This window comes from Rhea americana, unplaced genomic scaffold (genome assembly GCF_003343005.1).
Source record: "Rhea americana isolate MKP2758 unplaced genomic scaffold, rheAme1 scaffold_46, whole genome shotgun sequence".
Classification (NCBI taxonomy): domain Eukaryota; kingdom Metazoa; phylum Chordata; class Aves; order Rheiformes; family Rheidae; genus Rhea; species Rhea americana.
The window spans coordinates 1,345,535-1,364,129 of NW_028186601.1; the positions used below are offsets into that span (position 1 = coordinate 1,345,535).

The following is an 18,595-nucleotide window of genomic DNA, read 5'->3' on the forward strand; positions in this document are numbered from 1 at the left end:
CATCCCTCATATTGTATCCAAACAGAAATCCTATTTGCATAGCATTGTTATTCTGACAGTATGATCAACTTGCTACAGATTGTCATTTCTAGAAGTGGTGGATCATGCCAAACATTAAAAAACTACACTCATTCAAAATTTGGATTTAGTTCTAACCTGAACTCAAAGAACCATCTCTTTTATCTTCAGTATTACCTACTTGCCTACTGAACTGCCAATAAGAAACGAATCATGAGGTTCAAGGTGTAAATTCTCTTTATTACTGGAGAAAGTGCCATATAGTTAGCACGTAGCTTAGCATGGTGCTATGTCTTATGGCATATCAAACATCACCTGAATCTCAGAGGAGATACATTTAATTGTGGACAGAGAAATTTAATTCTAATAATTATCATTCAGTTTTTACTTGCTTGGTTTGCAGAGAGTGTCTTGAAGGCTGCAATGTGGCATGGTGGTCTTGTGGCAGAGAAATGTAAGCTGACACTAGCTAGATAAATGAAACTAGACACACCATCTTTTTACTTAGTCTGCTATTTTTCCTTATGATTGGGTTATTTTATCTCTACCTTAGGAAAAAAAACAACCTCTAATGCCCTGTTATCACATGTGTAGGCTGCAATGCTCACGGAGATTGCAGGTGAGTGGAAACAGCAGCAGCAAATGCTTTTGGCATTAGACATGGCATTTTTCTACTTCTTACTGTTAATTAGCAAGTAATTGGGAAAAACTACAAGATACAGTTTCATGGTGATACCTAATTGTTTGTTCAGCCTTTGTATTAAAAGGGAACTTTTCAGTATGATCCTGTACACTGTCAGGAGGATGTCTTAGAGCGTTCTCCTCCATTAAGCCAGCTAGATGGAGCACACAGCTTCTGAACTCCTCCCTTTTTCAATCTAGGGAAAGAGCATCTTCCCAGTAAAACTTCTGGTGTAAACCTCAGATCCTTTTAATGCAGCCATTCTTGTTCCCATTCAACCAAATGCTTTTCATTCTCTAAGATGATCTGGGTAAATGGGAGATGAACGGTTCCAGAGAATAGAGCTCACCCATAATAACTGACTCTTTTTGAAGAAGCTTCCCCACATGGCCAGTAAATAAGCTCAAAGGACAGATAAGGTATGGAAGAAGAGAAGTCACCAGAAACAAAGTCGCTGTGTGGTCCTGGAGAAAAGGATTAATGACTGTTTCCTACTCAGGACCAACAGGAGAAGGCAATTAAGCCAGAAATCTGGAGCTACATGCCAAAGATGCAGCAACAGGTCTGGAATATATGCACATATTTTCCAGTCTTATTAAGAGGGGAAGTCTAGGCAGAAAGCAGAACGATAAGCATGGTGTTTCAGTCAAGTTCTAGCTGTCACTGGCTCTGAGGTCAGTCTTTCTGGCAATTCAGATTGAGTAGATCGAGGGGCAGGTGCTTCCATCAGCGGTTTCTAGGTGTTAGGATGTGTGTACAGATGGTCAAATGTGACCTGTAGCTACACTCAAAAGATAATACCACGAGAAATCACAAGGCATTAGAGATACCAAAAAGGAAGAAATATATACACAGATGGCTAACCTTGACTTGAGGCTACACTGAAAAGACAGCAACCTTAGAAACAGCATCAATGGGGGAACAAGCTTAATGAAATCGCTAACCAACGCAGAAATTACCAGGGCAACAATATCACAATCTCCAATTAAAGATGCAAAAATCAGCAAAATTGAGACCAATGAGAAAAGGAATAAACAGGGACAGACTGTTTATTCGAGATGGATAGGGATGGTAAAGGGGCAGAACACAGGAGGGAAAAGGGAATATAAAGGACAACTCATGTCATCAGGGCTGTTTGGGGGTGTCTCACAACCAGCTCCAAACCCGATCAGCACAGAGGAACCAAAGGATAAGGCTGTTGCTCTTGCTATGTGTCTGTCTAATTTATTCCTGCAGGCAGGGGGAATGGCAAAGGTTTCCCTAGCATTGACAAGGGAACATCTAAGGAGGATGAACAAGACATCTGGACTCCCTAATAGTGACAATGTCACACAGTAATTTCACTTAAATAGCTATACCCTAGTAGTAAAAAACACCTGAATAACAGAGCATGGAGGAAAATGCCTGGCATAAGAGGTGAAGCTGAAGTGAGGCTTGGTGTCTTTATTCTTCACATGATCCAGTACTGATTTTAAATGGCTGGCTGATTTTCATGGGTTTCTTCTTTTTCCAGTAATATTGTATTTTTTTTTTGAAAATAGTCATATTCAGAGTTAGTTTTGATCCTCCTTTTCAGAAGTGAGATATCCAGAGGCTAGCAGGAGTGGCTAATAATATCTGTACACTAACACATTTCACGGAAAAAATATTGGCTGTAGTGTTAACTTTAACCTGAAAGCCTCACAGGCTATTCCAATATTCATTGGTATGCCACAAAGATAAGGCACAAGCCTAAGAGAATTTCTTATTGGAAATTATATTGCAATGACAGTCCCCCACCCACTGTAAAACATTAGTCTTGAGGAACTGCTGTGTATTTGTACTAAAAATAATTTTACTTGAACTTTTTTTTTCAGAAATATTTTAGTTCCACTTGAAGCTGAATAAACAACAAAGCTACTACACAATTTTCTTTCACATCTTACTCATAAATTTCAAACATCTTTACAGAGGCTGGAAAGTAATACTTTATGCATGCAGAAAATGAAAGATGGACAAAAATCAGGCTTTTAAATATGCTCTGCTAATTTTGAATTTTTTTTGACACTAGCTCAAAATCGCAAGGACAGTTTGTTTTACTGTTGCATAGAGAACTCCAGTCTCTGGACTTTATTTAAGTCAGTTGTCATGGACAAGAATTAACCTCACCTAAACTTGAATATCAAAAATTAGATATCTAATGTCACCTGGTACTCAAGGCTCCTTCTGACATCAATGAAAGAAAAGGGCATCTTCCAGCAGCTGTTTGGAACAAGTGGGATGAACAATTCCTCAAAAGTATTACTATTACTTTTTTCACCACAGGGAAATCCTAAAGCAACAAGTTTACATGACATATATAACCTCAGGTCTAGTAAAATTAACCAAGATGAACCCCACTCCCACTAAGTAAAGCTGTCTTTTCTGTTCTGACTATTACATGTCTAGAATAACTTACGTTTTACGTGAAATACGAATAATAAATATTTTAACCTGTAAGAAGAGCTATCAGATCATGTCATAGTCACGGCCTCTTGTTCTGAATACCTTGGCCTTGTGCAGACTGCAGTTAGATGTAGTGCCCTAGTGAACACTGAGAATCTTTTTTTTCTGAAGTTTACTTACATAATAAGTAGACTCTTACATACTGCATCATGTTGCAAAGTCAACCTACCAAATTTGGGAAAACGCAGAGGAAAACACGGGCCCCTGCAAAGTCTACTCTATTCATTTGTTCTATTAGGAATTTATGCCTGTTTTAATCTATAAGTAACAAAATACCTGTAGCCTCATGCTTTTTTAAATGTATTATGGAATACCAACTCTGCAAAATTTGCACAAGCTTACATTCCCCTCATTTTAATTTCCATCTTCTCTGCTGCCCATTTTCCACAGTATCTGCTATGGTCATTTACTTATTTGGGTACTCTTAAGATCATCCTAATCTCACTGCAGATGGCATTTTGTCTTACTGTTTGCACATGCAATACAATAAAAACTGAATCCAATTTCTATGACGGTTACAAGAAGAGTTTAGAGTACAACTAGCTTACAGATACAAGAAAACTTTCTTAGTCCTAAAACTTGCATAAATTCCTTCAACAAAATCAAACTTTGTAAGTTTGTTCTTAATTTTTATTGCTGTTGCTTTTACTGCTTTTGTTGCCTTAGCCACATTTCCCTCTGAAAAGGGTGTTAATTCTCAGTACAAAAATGACGCCTGTTCTGAAAGGGATCTCTAAAACTGCAGAAATCCAGCAGTTGTTTTTCAGTTTCACAGGATGATCAGCAGGCATTCAGGAGAAAAAGCTGCATGTATCAAGCATCTGCGCAAAAAGCAATTCAAAATTATGCAGCCCAGCCGATCTTTGAGGACCCTTCAGAAAGGCCTTGTGCTCTGTAAATAGCATAGCTATCCAGCTATAGATATCTCTCATTTGCTTGCTGTCTGAAAAAAAAAAAAAAAAATTGGATGACTTCCACAGGCAACTGCTAAAATAAACATTTTCCCTTAGATTACCTGTTATGTGATTTTTAAAGTCATGGGTAAGATAAACATCTGCATTACTAGATCTTCTATGTCAAAAACTATCTGGTAATTTAACTTTCATGAGATTAAGTAATATTAAACACTGTTACAGAGAGTTTCGTATTTGAGCACATCCCGTAACAGATAGTCATTAGTGCGTATAAACAAAATCCAGTATCCAGACAGAAGTGGGACGACGCAGATGAACAGCGTTACGGATGGCTGCCATTCGCTCCTGCTCCACAGCAATCATTAGCAACAAATGCCTACTTCAAGGAGATGCTGACTGAATCACAGAGAATCAAAAATATCCCCCCCAAAATCCCCTCCCAAAAAATCCAAAAATATATTCTAAATATTTTTTTTTCCTGTAAGTGAACCCTTCACCTCTTAAAACAATATTTGGAAAATGATTCTTGCCACTATATTGCAAATTAATTAGTCTTTCTCTCTAATATCTAAGTGTGAATCAAAGAATGCTGGAAGTTGGAAAGGAGTTTTATTTTTTCTGCAAATTATAAGGTTTTTAGACACCTCTCAAATATTACATCCTACCCTTCTGCCTTATTCCTGTGTTCAGAACACCTTTCACTATTATTAGGGCCAATTTATTACAGTCAAATACAGTAATTAGAAGCTACAGGGCAGAATTCCACCATCTTCTATTTTCTATCAACAGGTTGATTTGTGGAGGTGATGTTCTGTGGATACATTCAGAGAGAGGGGCATTCAGGAGAAAAATATGTTGTTTACTACAAACATTTATGTCGATATATATGATATGATATATCAAAAGATATATGTTTAATTGATTTTGATCTTCCTTCTTTTCTTAAAGCTTTTGTTAGTCTCCTCATTAACAGGAAATCAACATACTTTTAATTTATTGGCTACTTGTAATTCGTAATTTTCTGTTTGGTAGATAAGGGTGCCTTAATAGCCAAAAGGTGAGAGAAGAGATGGACTAACCGTATATTCTTTTGACTCAAAGCAAAGGAATTAATTATATATATTATTAATTTTTATATAATTTATATAATAATATTATTATTATATATATTATTAATTATATAGCAAAAATGCAGTCTTCTTTCCATCATGCCGTTCTTAGAATCACAGAAAGGCTGGGAAATAGAGATAATCTTTCATACATCACTAATCTCAAAGGAGGAAGATTACTTCAAAAACCAGTTGTCAAGAAATGATGTCACCCTAAGCAAGCATAACAACAAAAACTGTACTGGAAGTTTATGTTCTAAGTAGTAAAAAAATAAAATTAAAAATCATCTGTGCTTAAGTTTTTCCAACATTCAATTGATTTACTTATGCTAAAATCATCATCACTTCTATTGCATTTTTTGTACCTCACCTGAACTACGAGCTCTACAATATTATCTTTCCATTTATTACTAAACGAACATTGTAGGGAAGACTACATGTAATCAAACAGGGAAGTGACTCAAATAAGGCTTTAAAAATCAAGTCAAATTTACTTAACATACTGTTGGGCTAACTACAGCTAAATTAAACATGCCCAACAGACGGTAACAAAATTTCTCCTTGATAGATTTTTGCTTGTTGGTGAATACAGAAAAAACTTTTAAAGAAGTATTAATTGACATTGTTTCCCAAATCTAAGTATATATTTCATTACACTTTTAGATCAGCAAAGCTCTTACAGACATGCCTGAGTTTGAACATGCTAGTACTGCCAGTTGAAATCAATGGGATTTGAATATGTCAGGTATTTCATGTGGCTTTCATTGTAAGCGAAAGATTTACGCTTCCTTATCAAACAATCCTAAAAATACTATAAAACATGTTAGATGATTCTTCTTTTTTTGATTTTAATATATGAACCCATCACAAATGAGGGTATTGGAGCCATTTATCATCATCTTGCTCTCAAGCCCTGGGAAGTTACTCACTCTTTCCACTTGTCTCTCCCTTTCCTGCTGCCAGGAGAGTAATGCCGCACAGAGCAAGGTGTATTTTCCCACTAAACTACATCTGCTTGTGGCCAAGCTGCCCCTCTAATCAATCAGACATAGCACACGCACTAAATGCTTTAGCTGAGTGTCCTGCCACTACATGCTTCACCCTGCCAGCTACGATGGCCTGCAGTCACATACATTCCTTGGTGCCAAGTCACATCACCAACAAAATGCACCAGACTGTTGCTCCCATTTAGGGCTAAAATGGAGGTGGCCAACCTTTTTGGTTCAGGAGACAAATGCATTTTTCTTAACTAGCAGAAGAACCTCAGGTCCTTTTCTTGCAACCCTTGAAGCTAGCAGCAGCTGGAGCAAAGCAGAATTTAGGGGCTGCCAGGTGATAGTCTTGACTGGACCACAAAAACTCTTTGGCTGGGTACATCTGGTGACAGCTGTCACCCTACATTGCCTGGCACATCCAGGCTGCACACATTGGGCAACTACCTGAACCTGCCCTCAGTCTGTGCCTGGAAGCGTCCTGTACATCCCTATTCCTAATCCACATCTCTCAGGCTCCGTGACTACCTCCCTTGTAATCCTCGGCTGCCAGACAGTGTACACAAGCCAGTGATTTCTAGTATAGCTGGGCATCTGCTAGGCAGCCGCCCTAACCAGCCTGTGTGTGTTGGGCTACCGCCAAATACTCTACAGGTTACTAACAACTCTTGCGCTGGTCACTGCTGCTATGCAAAAAAGCAAGAGTGGTTGATGTTGAGGTTGTGAGCACGTATTTGTATGTGTTTATGTCAAAATCTTCTTGCTATTTTACTTGATTTCTAGGTGATTGAACTCTGGAAGAGTCAATCACAGCTCTGATCACAGGAACTGTGGAGTCCCTCAAGTTTTCATTTCAACGGTAAGGGATCTCTGAAGGAGGTCGTAATTTCATTTAGTTTAATTTAGTTTCCTATCCTATGCATGATTCCTCCTCTAGCTTACCTTTTCCCTTGCACTGTGAGAGTGAGCAGCTGGGCGGTAAGCACTTGTTCAGTGCAAAGTTGGAGTAAGGCTGCCTTTGTCTTTCTGCCCACTCAAATGCTGAACACCCAGAGCGAGAAGTGTGTGGAGAAGAAGCTAGACATTCAGTGCAGCCAACAGAATCAGCTCTCTTATGAACTACTCCATGTGTGCAGTAATGCAGGTGTGTTTGGACTCCCTGGACACATGCAGATCACTGGTCCGTTTGTGGCACATACCACATAGGACAGGTTGGACGTTGTGCCAAATTTTATGTAGAATCTACACAAGCAGGTACTATCAAACAGGAACCGGAGTTTCTGTGCTTGAGCAAGGCAACTATACACTGCATGCACATGGGACATTTCCAGATAGCTGCCAACCCTGGCTGCTGGATGTCTGGACATCTATAGATGACCACCCAAAACAAAAACGGACATGAGAAATAGAAGTGACGTATTAGTTTTGTTTAGTTTTTTTTAATGTTCAGAGGTTCTCCCCTCCACATACCCAGACCTTCACCCTCTGTTCTGCTCAGCATGAAAAATGAGTTATTCTAAAACCTTTTGAGAGTCTGATCACTATATCACATTAAACAAATGTGGCCTGTTGGCAGTGTCTGTCAACTCAGCCAAGTGCTATTACTGAGTGATGAACAAGAACCATTAGGATAACAACACACTGAAATGTGGTCTTTCCATCTTTAATATGGCATCTGACAAAATCACCAAGGTGTAAGATGGCCTAAAGAAGATCTGCAGTAAAATTCTTCTCTTTTATATTAATTTCATTCTCAATAAGAGCTCCTTCTCCCCCCTGCTGTCATTTTCTGCCTGTTCTGTTTCCCCTAAATTTAACTGAAGCCTGAAGGGCTCTGTGTGGGTGGCAGCAGAGGCCAGCAGCCTCGCCAGGGAGCAGCACTAATGTCAGTCAGCTCTGCAAAAGGGACCCACGGTGACACATCCAGCAGCGCTGGGCTGGGCAAGAAGTTGTCACGTACTTGTCACCCAGGAGCTGGGAAAGAGAAACACTGCAAACACTGAAAAAACTAATATTAAGATGTTATGGAAGAGACAACTCAGTTAAAACACTGTACTGCTGCTAAGAAGCCACATGGCTTAAATCCATTAATTACGATCAATTACCTGTTTTAAGACTTGAACACATCTTCACTTACAAGTTGAAGACCAATGTATAAATAGCAGACCCATATGTGGATCCATATATTTCATATAGTCGGAAACTTAGTAAATTCAGCCCAAAACAGACAATGGCATTCCTAGAGTAATACGTTTTTATTATTCTTGATATCCAATCATAATATTATTTTAATGAGAAAGGTTTTATATGAGGCACTGTGAGATCATGCCTATATATAACTGAATAGTTTTTTAAATGGATTTTGTAAGTGTCAACTTCAAAATAGTAAAACACAAGAATTCATGGGGACATGCATTAAAAATCTTGGTCAGTAAATGCATACGATGTGCAACAGCTTTCTCATTGATCATTAAAATGATCATTAAAATAAGATCATTTGCCTTACATATGAGGGCATATTTCAATAAATGAGATTACAGCCTTTCAAATTCTAATACAATTCTTCTGTACCATATCACAGCAAACAATATATTAGGGAAAAGCTTCTGCAATCCCAGAAGATGGCAGAAGAAACTCAAGTGCAAGGTGATACTATAGCTGGAGCTGATTTTCAAGTACCATCTCTGCTGTTCCACTAGTAACAGAAACTGGATTATGTAGACTCTCAAAAAGAAATTTCCAGACAGTGAAACAACCACCAAGAAATCAAAATACCACATTCCAGCACTTCCATTTAGGCAACTAAGCAGAAGTTCAGAAATGACTGAACATATGAGAAGAAGACCTTAATTTTACAGCCTGGCACAACACTCATTCTGTGTAACAACCCAAGAGGAGAAGAGCCAGCTTTTATAAAACAGGCAGGATGCTCAACCTTCTGGTAACCATAGTCCTGACCACAGGATGGCACTGCTGGGCATATTTTAGCAAATGCAGTAGGCAATTGCTGTCAAATTTTAACTCTATATTGGCATAACGTCAAGCAAGCTAACACAAATCAAAGGCTGTGCATTTCCACAGCTTTCTCCATAAAATGGCCGTGTATATTTATTTAGCTGAATGCAGACTATGACCTTGGCGATTTGGCAGTGTGAATATCCTATATATGCTATGACATGTGATAGGTAAATGAATGAAAAACCTGGGTGCAGGAAAGGGCAAAATATTTTTGTGTTGAATGTCCTTGTCATGGTGATATAATTTCCTCCAGATTTATATGTTTATTTCTTCAAATACCACATCTAGCTAATATCATATCCTTCTCTCTGAAATAACAAGTTTTTTACTTAATAGCTTTATTTTTTTTCCTTTGATATAATTGCACCTAATTAACCCCCCCTTCAAAAAAACTCTGCACCACTAGAGGCCTACATCATGTTCTGGCACTGTTACCACTAAAAAGCAAGAATAAAATGAATGTAAAGTTGACAAATCAAGTGATTTATATTTTTCATTAATTTTAAAGTAATATGTGTTACCAACTCTGTGGATATTGTCCCCAGTCTCACAGAAACTGCTGTTTTCTTTACAATCCCTAATGCTGGAAGCTGATGATAACAAAAGAATATTCAATTTATTGTTTCTTTACAACAATTTGTTCCCTTATGGCTATAGAAAAAAAGTTTAGATTACTTTCTCAGCCTTTAAGGTTCAGTCATATCACAAAGGTCAAAAAAAAAAAAAAAGAACCTGTATCTATTATTAATTTAAACTGTTTGATGAACACCCTTCTTGGTCCGTCTACTATTTTTCAGGGTTTGATTCATGCTTTTTAAAAGTTCTTTAATTTTTTTAATCATTTAGGGTTGGCAAGACTGTAAACAGCAATACAACATACAGAATACTAATGAATTAGGATTTACATATTTCCTTGAATATGAAAGCTGAAATATTTTATATATATGCATATTGTTTTCTCTATTAATTTAAATAATTTCTTATGTAACTTGGCCTGTTACATTTCAGCTATTAAAAATAATCAGAGAAATATTTGAGCTGAACTTCACACTTGGTAAGTGGCCCGATACCAGAATTACATTTTTCACCCACAGAACAGAAGAGAGGCTCTAGAGTGATGGCACAAGTGTCTCTCTTCTCTTCTGAAGAGTGTGGGTTAATCCAGCGTGTTTGTGGGAGCACTTTGATGTATTAGGACAAAATGCCAACATCAGCCTCAGCTGTTGCGTGTGAGAGCACTGATATGAAATAGGAGGTTCATGGGATGCAAAGGACTTTGGTGGAAATGCATCTGAAGTCATAGGGACCAGCCAGACTCTAATCTTATTTAACCTTTTGCTGAGATTGGCAATGGAGGTGCTAATTCCTGCCAGAGGTTCAACACCTATTACATTTTTATTTGCCTAAAAATCTTTTGGGATTTGAGCTATAATCCGCTCTGAGATAGGGAGAAATGGATTCTGGTTTCCTGAGGATCCATCACTCTTACCAAATTGGTTTGAGTTGACAATGTCTCATTTGGACAAATCGTACAGGGTATTTGACTAAACCTTAGCTTTGTGTTTGCGGAGTCTTTCCACGCTGCCCTCTTGCCATTACTAATCTTCTAAGCAATGTCTCCTGCAAGAACCTTTCCTGGCTGGTTCACTCAAGAACCAGAACTCCAGGACAAGGAAGCTATTGCAGAGACTCCTGTTTCAGCAATTTATGGTATCACACACTAAAACGTTGCATCTCTTAAGGAGACAGGAATGAGGAATAGGCCAAGAAAAGGGGAAAAGCTCCAGCTGACACAACCATAGCTCAAAAATCAGCAACAATGAGCAAAGAAAGAAAAATGCAAAAATAAAAAATGACAGATAAATGGGATTTAGGTAAAGTACCATACATCTAACCTTCTTCCTCTGTGTGACTCTCTAATGTTGTTTCCAGGGCCCCTAGATGGAGTAAGAGTCTTGATATACATGTCCACTTATCTGTCATCCTTTATCTTACACATGCAATCCCTAAAGATATCCTGCAAATCCAAGACACAAAAAGGCACAGGCAAAACGTATTTTTTTCCAATGGAGACAAAATGAAATGTGGAAAATGGAACTTGGGGAAGATCAGCACCTTCACAAGAGATGCAGTATGATACTAGTGTCTGTCTCATTTATAAGAAATTGAGTTCAGCCTTCTCAAGCAATATATGCTGAGGGACCGTTTCATTCCTTTTCCCTTGTCACAGTAAGGTCAATGAGTTCCAATAGAGTTACTTTCAATCTACTTTCTGCCAGAAAAGGAGACATCCATCTATCCATCTACTACATGAACAAAGAAAATGCTCAGACTACAGAGAACTTTACTGAAATTAGCCACACTGCACAGAGATGGGCCAAAGACTGCTCTCATTCCACTGCTGGAACTCTGCTGCAGCCAACAACAGTCTATCATAGCTATAATTCAGTTTGAATTCAGGCTAAAATGGCTTAATTCAGCACAGGCAAAACTGTCACTAAAGTCACGGTATGTCATAAAATCATCAGCCTAGGAAGCTGAATATGCATTGTGTAGACTCCCAGAGTTTGATGAAGAGCATCACACTGAGGACACTTCATTGTACAGTCTCTTCACACTTAGAAACGCAGGAAATAATTTTTATGGCTCACATCATCTGTTCTCACACTTCGTCCATAGCATACCAGGTATATGCAGTATGAAAGCTTCTAGTAAGACTTAGAGAAAATGATCCTAGCTGCAGCTGATGGGTAAAAATATGAGCTAATGGTTAAACTCAAGCTTATCTTTGAATCCTCTGTTATTATGAGGTTGAATGGTAGCATCAGAGGTACACAAATTGACTTTTGATGTAATTGTAAAAAAAATGAACACAGAGTCAGAAGGAAAAAAAAGCTCTTCCAGAATTACTGAAGTAAAAGGGAGAATTATAGTAAAAATGAAATTCAGTTCCACACTGACTTTCCTTCTGTGGAACAGTTATGGTCTTTATCTAAAGAAGCACATGATTGCTGAGAGGCTTCAGTGATGTCTAGCCAGCTTCCCTGCTAGCTCTGTATAGTTTTATTTGTAGAAGGTACTGGAAAAAGAGGCTGGAAAGGAATGAGGCAGGGAAGGAGGAAGAGTTGGAGGTAGATCAGAGTGTCTATGGGTGGCAATAAGGAGCTCATTGTTCAGGCATAGAGATGGTGCTGATCACTCAGATATGGTGGAGGAAAGCAGCACAGGGAATTCCCCATGGATGCGTGACAGCACCAAAACTGGAATGGGGCAAAGAAACCTCAACAAAAAAATCCAATTCAGCAGGCACGATGAAGAAGGACACTGAATGAAATGTGCTATAGTACATGGACTGGGCAAAATGCTGCAGCTTAGCTTCTCAGGAAAACAAATTTCTGCAGGGACATCAAAATTGGCTTCTGCTGTCCAAAAAAAAGCAGTTACAGCCTGAGCTTACACCTCACTGCTCACGACCTTGGAGCTGTGAATGGAGGCAGGGCTGACTCAGGATGGTGGAATGAATCTCTCTGGCAACAAAGGCTCTGACGTCTGCTCCAAGCAAGGTGTCTCACATTTTTTTCCATTTCTAACATAAATATGGTGTCACATGGGAAAAAAATGAGCAATTGAGCAACATGCAACAGGTAGAGGTCACACTGCCTAACGCATTCTGGCACATGAGGGAGGTGCTCATGTGACAGCAAAGTAGCCCAGCACAATACCTGGAATGGGACAAACCTGAAGAGAACAGGGAAAGGATGCACAGGCTCACCGTGAGAGTGTGTTTGCCTGAAGAGAAGGTGCTTGGAGTCAAGGGGATAACAGGAAGGTTGAGAGCAGCCAAGAGCGTGAGAGCTGTGCAGAAGTCAGAGGTAAAGCGAACACCACGTGTGATTACACAACGCTGAGGAAGAGACAGGAAAAGTTGGTGGAGGAGACTGAAAATCAAAGCAACACTCAAGGGAAAAACTGAGATGGAGAAAGAAGGAAAATGTCTCATGTGAAGAAGCAGCAGCCCTCAGAAGATGTGGTGATCCTGTTAGCATGGAGGTATCTATTTGCTTGAGATTGGATGCCTGTATATATTTCACAATTGTGTATGTTTAAAAGAGTACCTAAAACAAAACTAAAAATTATTTATACTCTTTTCTTTGAAGTGTTCATTAGAAGGAACAACGAAAATACAAACTTACGGTTTGGTGTAACTAATCCAAAGTATGCCAGATCAAAAAGTGACTGCTGCCTGCTACCAGCAACAGATGTTCAGAGACACCAGCTGGTGAGCAGATTGTCCCACTTTAAAGTCGTCTCAAAAAAAGCCATCAGGAGCAGCCCCGTGAACGGCAGGTTCGGCAGAGCTCAAGAAATGGGTGAGGAAAGATCTTGAGCTGTGGTCTGATCACAAAAGGAGCATGCATCACACCAAGGCTGAGCTACCTGTCTAGCAAAGGGCAGCGTGGTGGACAGCACCTAGCCAGTGCACCTGCCTACCTCTGATTTGAAGGGGGTCAGGTCGGTTATTTTCCTCCATAAAACACAAAATAATATTAACTGGCAATTTTCTTCAAACCTGTTTTTAATGGGAGCCGCTTGGAATCACAAGTATGTTTGAAAAATCAGTCTCTAAGCAAATGAAAATTTGAGAGTTCGAGATACAGATCTTTGACTCTTTCTGACAACAAAACGAATTCCAAATGTCCACCAACAGGATTTGAATTAATCTTGTATGAGACAGAACTACAGTGGTAGCCTTTAAAAGCAAATAATTGGGGACATCTGAGATACCGCTACCTCTTATGTAGTAGCAGTCCACTTTCTGCTAACACTGAGAAAGAGGCTGAATTTGTAACAGTTGTCTCTCCATGAACATACCAAATACACAGGTTATAGATCAGCTGTCTAACAGCTACTACAACCTGTCAAGCATATTAATAAACTTATATAGTTAAAGGGAAAAGAAGAGAAAATTTAAACCCATTTTCAGGATATTGTGCTGCGAGTGAACACTCATGGACTGAAATCCTTATGAAGGATGTGTCTGCGGGGAACATGCTAAATCAAGCCCTTTTGAACTTTTGATTAAATAATTGATGCATAATGCAGAATGTATAATATATGCATGCTTTTCCCATAGTTGCCTGGAAACCCATATGGAATGGTACTAGCATTTCTCGTAGAGCATTTAATCTCTAAGTAGCTGGTAAAGACAAAGGAATAAAAAAGTTTTAAAAATCATTAACTCCTGTTTCTTTCCATTATTCAAGTACTGCAGGATACCAGAATTAGTAACTTACACAATGGTATCGATGCTCTTATGATACAGAGTACTTTTTTTTTTTTTAAACCTCTCTCTCTTGGAGTCATGTGAATGATTATGAACCTCAGCTTCCATTAAAACAGAAAACAAATGTTTGCAACTTCTATATTTCTATAATAATAATAATAATAATTACAATAATCAGACAGCAGTCAAGAGAGTCAACAGAGAAGAACAAAAATAAAAAAAAAAACACATTGTTTTGTTTTTAAGAAGCGATGGGATTTTTAAGTTGATCTCTTGGAAGTCTGATCACTGAGGGTTTTACAATGTAAGAATACACTGCTCAGAAATTCAAGAGGCAAATTGTTCTCCCAGGAAATAATGTTTCAAATTGTAGTCAGACAGGCCTTTTGCACTCCTCAAGTAGGCAACCTTGCTTGCCATTCAGCCTGATCACTCTGTGACCCAGCCTGAAGCTACTTTGTGCTTTATCGCTTCCAAGATGGAATGAAATATATGATAAAACCCAATAACAAGAACAGAACACTAACAATGGAACCCTGGAATAACAAAGGATTAATTTATTTAATCTAAACTATTCTATAATCATGATAATTTTGTGGCTCCATTTCCGATGATGATCCTAACAAACCAAAAAAATGAGGGGCAACCACTAAATCATAGACCTTCAGGATGAAAGGCAGGGTGTTGAGAATGATGGCTTCTTGCCATAGCAGGGATCTTCATGAGGTTCTTGCACATAGACTGTATGACCACTGAGCATGTCTTGTGGAGCCAAAGAAAGAATGTCTTTACACTATGGTGGCAAGTGGTCTCATTTAAGTAAAGAGAAGCAAATGTCAATTCCTAAATGAATTAATGTATTAATATGAAAGATTTGGTGGGTAAGTATCAACAAGAGACAGAAATGCTTCTAAGTATCCTCCAGTTACGTTTAAGCACTTTTTGAAAAGGTAAGATCAATGCATACTTTCTCATGCAGAAGAAAAAGATGAACCTGGGTCTACTAGTGACTTCCTAAGCCAGTGGATAAATGTAGAAGTGCACAGCATCATTTCCCGGGTGGAAGCAGAGATTTCATATTCTCTGCTTCTACTACAAATGCCTGATACTGAGACTTTTCAGTTTGGGGTGAATGGCACGTTGAATGGGGTTGGCCAAAATTATACTTCAAAGTCTCAGCCCAGTACAGAAAATAAAACACTATTAATCTTATTTTGGTTTAGTCAAATAAATCTTAAAATGTGATTGCCATCCTGAAAAGGGCCAGTAACTCGCAGAGCCTGATCTCATTATTTGTTACCCAAACTGTCAGCTTCTAGGATAAAATCAGTTTCAGCAGTTTGCTGTAGCGTTACAGGAGGTATAAAAGTATGGAATGAAAACAGCTTTAAGAAAAGCACCTAAAAATAGTGTGTTTACGATAACTGTCATTCCTTCTCAGTGTGAAATCATTATATTTTGGGAGGGTGATAAATTATTCTAACTTTAAACAGATGTAAAAGCGCAGATCAGATCAGAGAGGCGCGCAAGAGCACACATGGAAATCAAGCTGACATGCCCCCCTGCCTCAGGGATGAGACTACTTCAGCCTCAAGGAAGTAGGAGGAAAAACAAGAGGGAGGTGGAAGAGAGCACCCTGGACAGTCACAAGGTCTCTAATACAGTCATGGCAGCGGTGCTCCCTACGTGGAAACAACGGAATTAGCATTTGGGTAAGACAAAACAAAGCAAAAAAAAAAAAAATTACTCATGCAGGAGAATACTGAAGGGAGAAACAAAGACCTGAAACCCTAAGGTCTGGGAATTAAACAGAGAAATGAACTCCCTTTCTGCCTGCATTAATTAAGCCCCATAATACAATCATCAGCGTGGCTTTAAATTCAGGGCTTTCACATGCCAATGATTTATTCTGATCTAGGGGTATCAGCAAAATTTGCTGTTCCGCAGCCAGCATCACAGAATGATTGTGCAACATATTCAGAAAAGTCTATCAGGGTCAGCAGCAGTTTTCCAGCTGCACAGTTCTGTATTAGTGAGTGATGTTTAATTGTATAATGGTTTTGATTACGATATGTTGCTATGTTCCACTCCTGCTGCCACCGTAGTCCAGAGGGAATTCGCACGTGAACATGGTATTTCATCTCAGCTGGCTTTTCTGTATAAACAATTGGGTTTAGTAAATTCATTGCAATCAAATATTAAAATAAACCAACTACACAATGTAGGATAACTATAAATTGTGCTTTTTAGTGGTTCCTGAATACTGGTGAATGTTGTTAGATGTGTACAACTGTTGTCATTGGTTGCTCATGCCTTGTTTCAGGACAGCCTCTTGTGTGTGTGAACGCTATGGATAAGTATCTGTCTGCAAGTCACTGTTACATTAAGATGACATCTTCCTACCTGAGTGAGTGCAGATGGTGACAATGTATATTGGATATTTCAAAACTTGTTTTGATCTCCTGGAGGTCAACCGAGGTACAACACCCTAACATTTGCCTTTGTCAGAGCAACAGTGGTTCCTAAGGTTTTCAAGTTCTGTGAGTGACCAAGAGTTTGCAGACCTCACAGCGCTCACCTCTAGTTTTTCCACCCCCTCCCTTGACTCCTGTGGTGTGCATTATTCAGGGCCACCTCTGAGGCACATTTAGAAGCTGTACCTGATGAAGGCAGCTATCCACACTTCGCATTGTACTGGATGGGATAAACACGTACTACTTTTGGTCAGGCTTCTGCACCTGCTTCTTATCTGCTTTTATTTTCCCAAATAATGAAATTTAACCCGCAAATAATTAGAGCTTTGTTGTTTCTTAGACTACATCCAACACAGTGACCCACTGGAAAATTCACAGTCAGCTCATGCACTTCTGCTTTCCATTCTTAGATCTGAAGATGATGTACCACTAGCAGGGTTTTCTTCATGGCTTGCCTCTCCATGACATTGCTATTCATTTGGAATTACTCATGGTACAATCTCAGGATGTTCTCAAGACTTTTTTCTTTCTTTAACAGATGAGGTACCTATATTTTGTGTTAATGTCTATGACTAAGAGAAGACCTACTCACTAGTGCTACAGGAGTTCTGCAAAATAATAAGCAAGTAGACTGCAATCCTCCCTCTCTCTCGCTCCCCTCAGTATATCCTCAAAGGTACCTACATTACCTACAGAATTTGTCCTTTCATTACTTCTATTTTTAGAAATTGCCAGCAGAAATAGAGAAGCAAAACTGAGTTTTATTCACACCATGCTAATAAATCTTTCCAGCTTTAGGATTCCTCCATGTAGAATTTTGTGGGTTTCTTACTTCTGGGATCTTGTCACATAGTGAATCCTATGTTTAGGCACAGCTAAACTCAGAAGTGTGTCAGAAAATAATTTGTAAATCATATTGTTACTTATTTGTAGTCTTAACATAGGAAAAGAATAATGCTTAAGTCTGAAGGACGATTTCTTTAAAAAATCAACACTACAATTTTTTCAAATTATCTACTTATCATATTCTGAGTTCTTACAAAAAAGTTCTCGCTTCTGAAAAGAATAAGGCTAGACTGGATTCAATTTTATTCTATTTAACAAAGAATTACAATGACCGATACTGTTTTTTTTCCGCTCTGCTGATTTTATTTAAACTGGCGGTTGGTTTAAATGCTCAGAGAGATTTTTATAAAAGAAATACTTTTCACATGCAGACTCCTTTTCCTAAAGTTTTATAGACTTATCAGAAAGGAACGTATTTGCAATTTTGGAGAACATTTGCTAAATATCTTTAAAGTTATCTTTCTTATGCCAAAATGAACTGCAAGTAAGTACATACAATGTGAGAGAGCAATCGATTTAGTCAGCTGTGTTAGTATTCAGAGTACAACATACGTAGAGGTATTCTTTTGTTACTGCCACCTCTTCCATAATCTTAGGCTACACGGTTTAACAAGCTTAAGGAGAAACACTGCAAGAGAGAGTGGTTCTCAGAATATCAAGGCATCCCTGCCCTTTACACAGTTTCTATTTAACCAGTAAAATCTACCCTCCTAATAAAGGTTTTAGGAAACCGCTTTTGTACTGGAAGAAGAATTCATGAAGGAAGAGATGGAG

General features: G+C 38.6%; 1 protein-coding gene across 15 annotated transcripts in view; it reads right to left on the reverse strand.

Moving 5' to 3' along the window:
- Positions 1 to 18,595, reverse strand: part of DTNA (dystrobrevin alpha) — a 176,011-nt gene that overhangs the window by 66,871 nt on the left and 90,545 nt on the right. The window lies entirely within an intron of this gene.